The sequence below is a fragment of the Triticum aestivum genome, chromosome 6B (assembly GCF_018294505.1).
Source record: "Triticum aestivum cultivar Chinese Spring chromosome 6B, IWGSC CS RefSeq v2.1, whole genome shotgun sequence".
Taxonomy (NCBI): domain Eukaryota; kingdom Viridiplantae; phylum Streptophyta; class Magnoliopsida; order Poales; family Poaceae; genus Triticum; species Triticum aestivum.
The window spans coordinates 543,622,404-543,630,209 of record NC_057810.1 but is presented as its reverse complement, the minus strand read 5'-3'; positions in this window follow the sequence as shown (position 1 = coordinate 543,630,209).

Genomic DNA, 7,806 nt, shown 5'->3' with positions numbered 1-7,806 from the left:
ACATAAAAAAAATGAACACCTGACACTACTAATAATCTCGATCACTATCATCAATGAATGCATAATCATCATCACTATAATCAATGACGGGCTCATAGGGTTCAGTGGAATCAACATGTGAAAGGCCACCTTGACGTAATCAGTCAAGCATTGACAGGTCATCCGCAGCAGTAACCTCTTCTTGTTCCTCCTCTGGGGTGATGTCTGATTCACTGTCACTGTCTACTTCGATGTTTTGGGGTGAAGTATAGCAGTTCTTGAAACGCTTTTTGGAAAGATGTGTCTCTTGGAAGAATTCTCCTTCATACGTGTCTCGGTTAATGTGAGGTTCATAATCCTCTTCCTTTGGGGGAGATAGTCTAGCCCATGGCGGCACTTCATAAACGACATCCCAACCTTTCAAATTTGGATTAGTTTGGCAGGCCCACGGTAGATAGAATACTTGGGTCGCCTGTTGAGCCGTAATATAGACATCAGGAACATCTAAATGGGTGCTTTGTTTGATTTCAACTAGCCCTATATTTTCATGAGTCCTTCTAGTCTCCTTCGGCTGAAACCAATAACATTTGGACTACAACATTCGGTGGGTTTTCACCATAGAATAGAATTTCATAAATTGCTTCAACTCTCCCATAATACTCGGTACCTCCTTTGCCGATAGCAGATACACAACAATTTGTAGACTTTCGGTCGGCCATAGATAGCTCTTTGCCATAGGTACGAAAGCGATACCCGTTGATGTCGTATTTGTCAAATGAACGGACCTTATAGTCAAAACCATTAGCGACTTGTCTCAATTCGGTGTCCATAGACTCTGAATTAGCCTACAAGTTTAATACGAAAGGATTGTTGCATTACGCACAAATTAGCGAATGAAATGAAATTGTCTAATAGAAATTACCGTTTGTTTGAACCAAGAGATGAAACCGGGATAGCCTCCTCCTTGCTTTGCGAGAAGCTCATACTCTTCGATGGAATCCTTTTGGATCACTGCTCCATACGAGAATATGGCAACGTATCGACTGTATGGAATATACAGTAATAAGAGCAGTTCAAAGGAAATAGAAGTTGCAAAACAATGTACCGAGAACTTACTCGATGTATGGTCGCACTTCTATCAGGTTGTTGAAGATATACAACGAAATGGTCCTCCATTCTTCGTTATCCAAAGATACTGGTTTTGAAACACTGGCTGGTGCGACATTCCCTTTCAATAGGCTGAGGTTGGATCCACCCTTTTTAGGGTCGTCAGCATTGTACCGAGGCTTCAGATTATGCAAATGATGATTTTTGGCTTCGTAGTGTGCTGTCACGAAGTTTGCCGCCTCCTCAGTGATGAATGCCTCAGCCATCGATGCGTCAATTCTATGTTTATTTTTACCTTTTTCTGGAAGCATCTTCTGCATCCTCTCAGTTGGGTAGCACCAATGATTTTGCACGGGCCCCCCAATCTTGCCTCGGTCGGGAGATGCAAAATCAAATGCTGCATTGGATTAAAGAAGCCCGGTGTAAAGATCTTCTCTAACTTGCAGATCAACTCCAGCGCCAACTCTTCCATTTCTTCTAGCACGCCAGGCGATAGTTCTTTCGCACAAAGAACAGGGAAGAAATAGCTGAGTTCTGTCAGTACTAGCCATTCATCCTCAGGGATGAAGCCATGCAATATCACCGACATTACCCGCTCAATCCATATGTGCCAATCATGACTCTTGAGACCAAATATCTTCAATTTATCAAGACTCTCTCCCCTCTTTAGATTCGCTGCATACCCATCGGGGAACATCAACTACATTTTCACCCACAATATAATTTCCCTCATAACTGGCCTTCCAAGATTCAACCATGCCTTTGGCTTTGTCCAGTTCTGCTTTCCTTTCGGTTCTTTCATGTTTTGTAACGGCCTATCACATAGCGCCTCCAGATCGACTCTAGCCTTAGTATTATCCTTTGACTTCCCATCTATGCCGAACAATGTACCAAAAAGTGCCTCGGCGATATTCTTCTCAGTGTGCATCACATCGATGTTGTGTGGGCAAAGGAGGTCTTTGAAGTAAGGCAAATCCCATAAGCATGTCTTGTGAGTCCAGGCGTGCTTAGAATTATACCCCTTGAAGTACCCTGGACGCTCTGGATCTGGCTCAAGAGCGTTTAACTGATCCAGGGTCTGTTAGCCTGTCAACACAGGTGGTGCAGAGTTTTTGAAAACTCTACCTCTGATGAAGTTCTTCTTGTCTTTCCCGAACTTATGGCGAGGATCCAGGAACTGTCTATGCATGTCGAAGCAAGAAAACTTGCGACCGGCCTGAAGCCAACGAAACTCAAGAGCTCCCTTGCATGTGGGACACGGCCGCACGGGAATCTTCCAAGCACACACCAGCCAACGAATAGGCGTTATGAAGTTCCGTTTGCTATAGGCGTCGTATGTCTTGGACCCATTATCCCAGGCTTCTTGCAATTCGCCCTTAAGCGGCTGCATGTACACATTCATATTTTTCCCCGGATAGTTGGGCCATGGAATTATCGACGTCAGGAAAATGTTCTTTCTTTGCATAATCTGTCCAGGGGGAGATTGAGTGGAAAGACAAATATGGGCCAACAACTGTATTGGGCTACCGTCAGACCAAACACACTGGACCCATCCATGCTGATGCCGACTCGAGGATGCCTCAGATCTACCGCTTTGTCAGCATGTAATTCATCAAACTTTTTCCACACAACACCATCCAATGTGTGTACCATCATCAGATTCCCATCTGCATCTAGTTCGGTTCTTTTGCCCATTTTGTGCCATGTCATCTGTCTAGCCGTCTCTTCGACCATGAAAAGACGTTGAAGTCTTGGTACGATTGGCATATACCAAAGAACACTAACGGGGATTTTGGTCTGTGTCTTCTCACCCATACCGTTGTCTACCACAACATACCTGGAAGACTTGCAAATGGGACAATAGTTCAAGTCCGCATAGTTAAGCCTAAATAAGGCACATCCTTTCTCACAGGCATGTATCTTCTCATAGGGCATCTTCAGTGCACGGAGGATTTTGTCCGACTGGTACAGGTTTGCAGGCATTACATGGCCTTTGGGTAGAAAGCGTCCAAATACTGTCATCATTGCGTCGTAGCATTCTCTGCCCAAGTTGAACTGAGCCTTCAGAGCCATTACTTGTGAGATGGCATCCAACTGAGAAAGCTCAGTGTGGTCGTGGAGCGGACGTTTTGAAGACTCCAACATTTCATTGAAGGCCTTTGCATATTCCTCCATCTCCTTGTCCGAATCCCGAGCATCATCCAAGTCTTGCACCATGTTTTCCATCCCAGTACCATGCTCGTCGGTGCGACGACGATCCACCTCAGCTCGGTCGCGTTGGGCAGACTCACCATGATATGTCCACACCGTATAATCGGGCGTAAAACCACTCTTCTGTAGGTGTTTGCCCATTTTAGCCTCTGTCCTCTTTTCCCAATTGCCGCACCGGAAACAGGGGCACCAGGTTTTTCTCTGACCATTTGCAAATGCGGCTTGCACAAACCCCTTGGTTTTTGTGAACCATTCAGTGCTCCATTTGTTCTGACCATTGTGACCGGTGTACATTGATACATCTCCAACGTATCTATAATTTTTTATTGTCCCATGCTATTATATTACCCCTTTTGGATGTTTATGGGCTTTATTTTACACATTTATATCATTTTTGGGACTAACCTACTAACCGAAGGCCCAGCCCGTATTGCTGTTTTTTGCCTATTTCAGTATTTCGAAGAAAAGGAATATCAAACGGAGTCCAAATGGAATGAAACCTTTGGGAGCGTGATTTTTGGAACGAACGTGATCCAGAGAACTTGGAGTGCAAGTCAAGAAGCAGCCGAGGCGGCCACGAGAGGGTAGGGCGCACCCACCCCTACAGGGCGCGCCCCCTGTCTCATGGGCCCCTCGGGCGGCCACCGACGTACTTCTTCCTCCTATATAAGCCTACGTACCCCGAAAACATCTAGGGAGCACCCGAAACACAATTTCCACCACCGTAACCTTCTGTATCCACGAGATCCCATCTTGGAGCCTTCGTCGGTGCTCTACCGGAGGGGGAATCGACCATGGAGGGCTTCTACATCAACACCATAGCCCTTCTGATGAGTTGTGAGTAGTTTACCACAGACCTTTGGGTCCATATTTATTAGCTAGATGGCTTCTTCTCTCTTTTTGGATCTCGATACAATGTTCTCCCCCTCTCTTATGGAGATCTATTCGATGTAATCTCTTTTTGCGATGTGTTTGTCGAGATCCGATGAATTGTGGGTTTATGATCAAGTTTATCTATGAGAAATATTTGAATCTCCTCTGAATTCTTTTATGTATGATTGAGTTATCTTTGCAAGTCTCTTTGAATTATCAGTTTGGTTTGGCCTACTAGATTGATCTTTCTTGCCATGGGAGAAGTGCTTAGCTTTGGGTTCAATCTTGCGGTGTCCTTACCCAGTGACAGAAAGGGTTGCAAGGCACGTATTCTATTATTGCCATCGAGGATAAAAAGATGGGGTTTATATCATATTGCATGAATTTATCCCTCTACATCATGTCATCTTGCTTAATGCGTTACTCTGTTCTTATGAACTTAATACTCTAGATGCAGGCAGGAGTCGGTCGATGTGTGGAGTAATAGTAGTAGATGCAGGCAGGAGTCGGTCTACTTGTTGCGGACATGATGCCTATATACATGATCATGCCTAGATAATCTCATAATTATTCGCTTTTCTATCAATTGCTCGACAGTAATTTGTTCACCCACCGTAATACTTATGCTATCTTGAGAGAAGCCTCTAGTGAAACCTATGGCCCCTGGGTCTATCCTTTATCATATTTTCTTCCAATCTACTTTTATTTGCATCTTTACTTTTTGCATCTATATTATAAAATACCAAAAATATATTTATCTTATCATACTATCTCTATTAGATCTCACTTTCGCAAGTGGCCGTGAAGGGATTGACAACCCGTTTATTGTGTTGGTTGCGAGTTCTTTGTTTTTTTGTGTAGGTGCGTGGGACTTTTGAGGAGCCTCCTACTGGATTGATACCTTGGTTCTCAAAAACTGAGGGAAATACTTACGCTGCTTTGCTGCATCGCCCTTTCCTCTTCAAGGAAAACCAACGCAAGCTCAAGACATAGCATACATCCACGCACGATCACTCATCTTGACTTTCAGAGCTACTGGACACACAACAAATATATATATATATATATATATAATTCACCATGTATATATTGATCAGTTGATCTGCTTTGTCAATTTTATTATGTCCATGCAACCTACACTCTAATAGGTAATGATAGGTCTTAATTCCACCCGAGTATGTGTAGATTGGGTTCATTTTCCCATGCTATGCTCCGGATCCGATGCAAAATTTTGGCAGCACCTCCCTGCTGTTCTCCTGATACACGTCTCTGCAATAAACAGAGAGGATGTGTACCCGGAGAACAACAGGGGAGGCACTAACAAAATTTATGCGTCGGATCCGGAGCAAAGCATATGGGAAAAAGAACCCAATCTACACATACTCGGGCTGTCCATGGATAGCGTTGGATAATTCGAAAGAATCATGGTTATAAATATGCAAATGCATGCATATTTATAACTATAACGCTTTCGAATGGGAGACACATATTGGTTACACATACTGATGATTCAAGACACATATATAGCTAGCTATCAAGTTTCATCGGCACGAACACCGGAACAGAACAAATAATTAAGGGGGGAGGACATGTCATTTGTGCTCACCCACGAACGAAGGGGCAGAGCTTGTCAAATGCACGAGGAGGTCGTCGAACACCAAACCTCGCAGCGATGAAACAACTGCACATTTAAATCTACCCGATCAACACAATTATATATGATGTTTTTCATAACAAAATCAAAAAATATATGACCTAACTCATAATTCACAAATATATGACCCCGTCGGCCTCTGGAAGGCCAAAGAGCACCTTTTCGGGAGGTGTCGGGGTCAGGGTGTCGTGTCGGTGTCGGGGTGCCGTGTCGGGGTCGGGGTGCTATTTCGGGGTCGGGGTTTTGGGGTGTGGTGTCGGGGTCGGGGTGTTGGAGTCAGGGGGTTGGGGTGTCGTGTCGGGGTCGGGGTGTCGGGGTCAGGGGGTCAGGGGGTCGGGGTGTCGGGGTGTGGTGTCGGGGTCGGGGTGTCGGGGTCAGGGGGTCGGGGTGTTTCCTTATATCCTTTTTCTTCTTTCCTTCTCTTCTTCTTCTTCTTTCCTTTCTTCTTCTTCTTCTTTCCTTCTCTTCTTCTTCCCCTTCTACATATTCTTCTTTTCTTCTTCTTCTTTTTTCATCTTTTTTCTACTTCTTTTAATAATATAACTAATTATCTAAAACCCATGCACTAAATCTAACACTAACACATATCTAGCACTAAATCTAACACTAACACTAACACATATCTAGCACTAAATCTAACACTAACTATTAAACAGCAAAAAAAAGAAAAAACAGAAAAAAAATAACTCACCGGAGCCGATGGAGGCCGTGGTTTCACGGCGGCAGGATGGCGGTGGCGACGGGGGTGGCAGGGCTCCGGGGCGGTGGAGCTCAGGGGGCCGTTGAGCGGCGGTGCCGAGCCGGCAGGGAGGCGGGGGCGATGGGGCCGCGGTGGCGCTGGGGGCGACGGTGGCGCCGGGGTGGTAGGCGGGTGGTTGGGGCGGCGAGGCGCTGGGGCAGTGGGACGGTCGGGCAGGGATGTGGTGGGGCACCGGGACACCGGGGCGGCACGATGGTGGGGCGACGGGGCGTTAGCGGGTGGGGGCGACGGGGCAAGCTGCGGCGGGTGGCGGGGGCGGTGGCGGGTGGTGGGGGCGGCGGCGGGTGGCGGGGCAGCGCCGGGCGGCAGGGGCGGCGGTGGGTGGATCTGGTCGTCGGGGAGGAGAGAGGGGGAGAAATAGAGAGAGGAAGGGGCGGGGGGGCTCGGCCGTTAGTTAGGTTAGTTCTTTGTCGTCCGCCTCACCTTTGTCGTCCGCTTTTTTTTCTCTTTGCCGTCTGCTAGCAGACAGCAAAGAGGGAGGCCGTTAAGTTTTTTCTAATCAGCTCGTTAGTGGGGGCCACCTCTCTCTTTGTCGTCTGCTAGCTGACGGCAAAGAATCTTTGCCGTCAGCTAGCAGACAGCAAAGAACTGGCTGATGGCAAAGACCTTCTTTGCCATCAGCCAGTTCTTTGCCGTCCGTTTTCTGTAAGTGGATGGCAAAGACCTTCTTTGCCGTCACCTAGCAGACGGCAAAGAATTGGCAGACGGCAAATAAGCTAATTCTAGTAGTGTATGCACTTTTTATCAATTGCTCGACAGTAATTTGTTCACCCACCGTAATACTTATGCTATCTTGAGAGAAGCCACTAGTGAAACCTATGGCCCCCGGGTCTATCTTTTATTATATAAGTTTTCCATCTACTTTTATTCGCATCATTTACTCTCCAATCTATATCATAAAAATACCAAAAATATTTATCTTATCTTATTATCTCTATCAGATCTCACTTTCACAAGTTACCGTGAAGGGATTGACGACCCCTTTATTGCGTTGGTTGCAAGGTTCTTGTTTGTTTGCATAGGTACGAGGGACTTTTGAGGAGCCTCCTACTGGATTGATACCTTGGTTCTCAAAAACTGAGGGAAATACTTACGCAACTTTGCTGCATCACCCTTTCCTCTTCAAGGGAAAACAAATGCAGTGCTCAAGAGGTAGCAAGCATGTTGCACAATCTTGGGAGAGGATGAAATTAATGATTCGCAATTGCCCTACACATGGTTT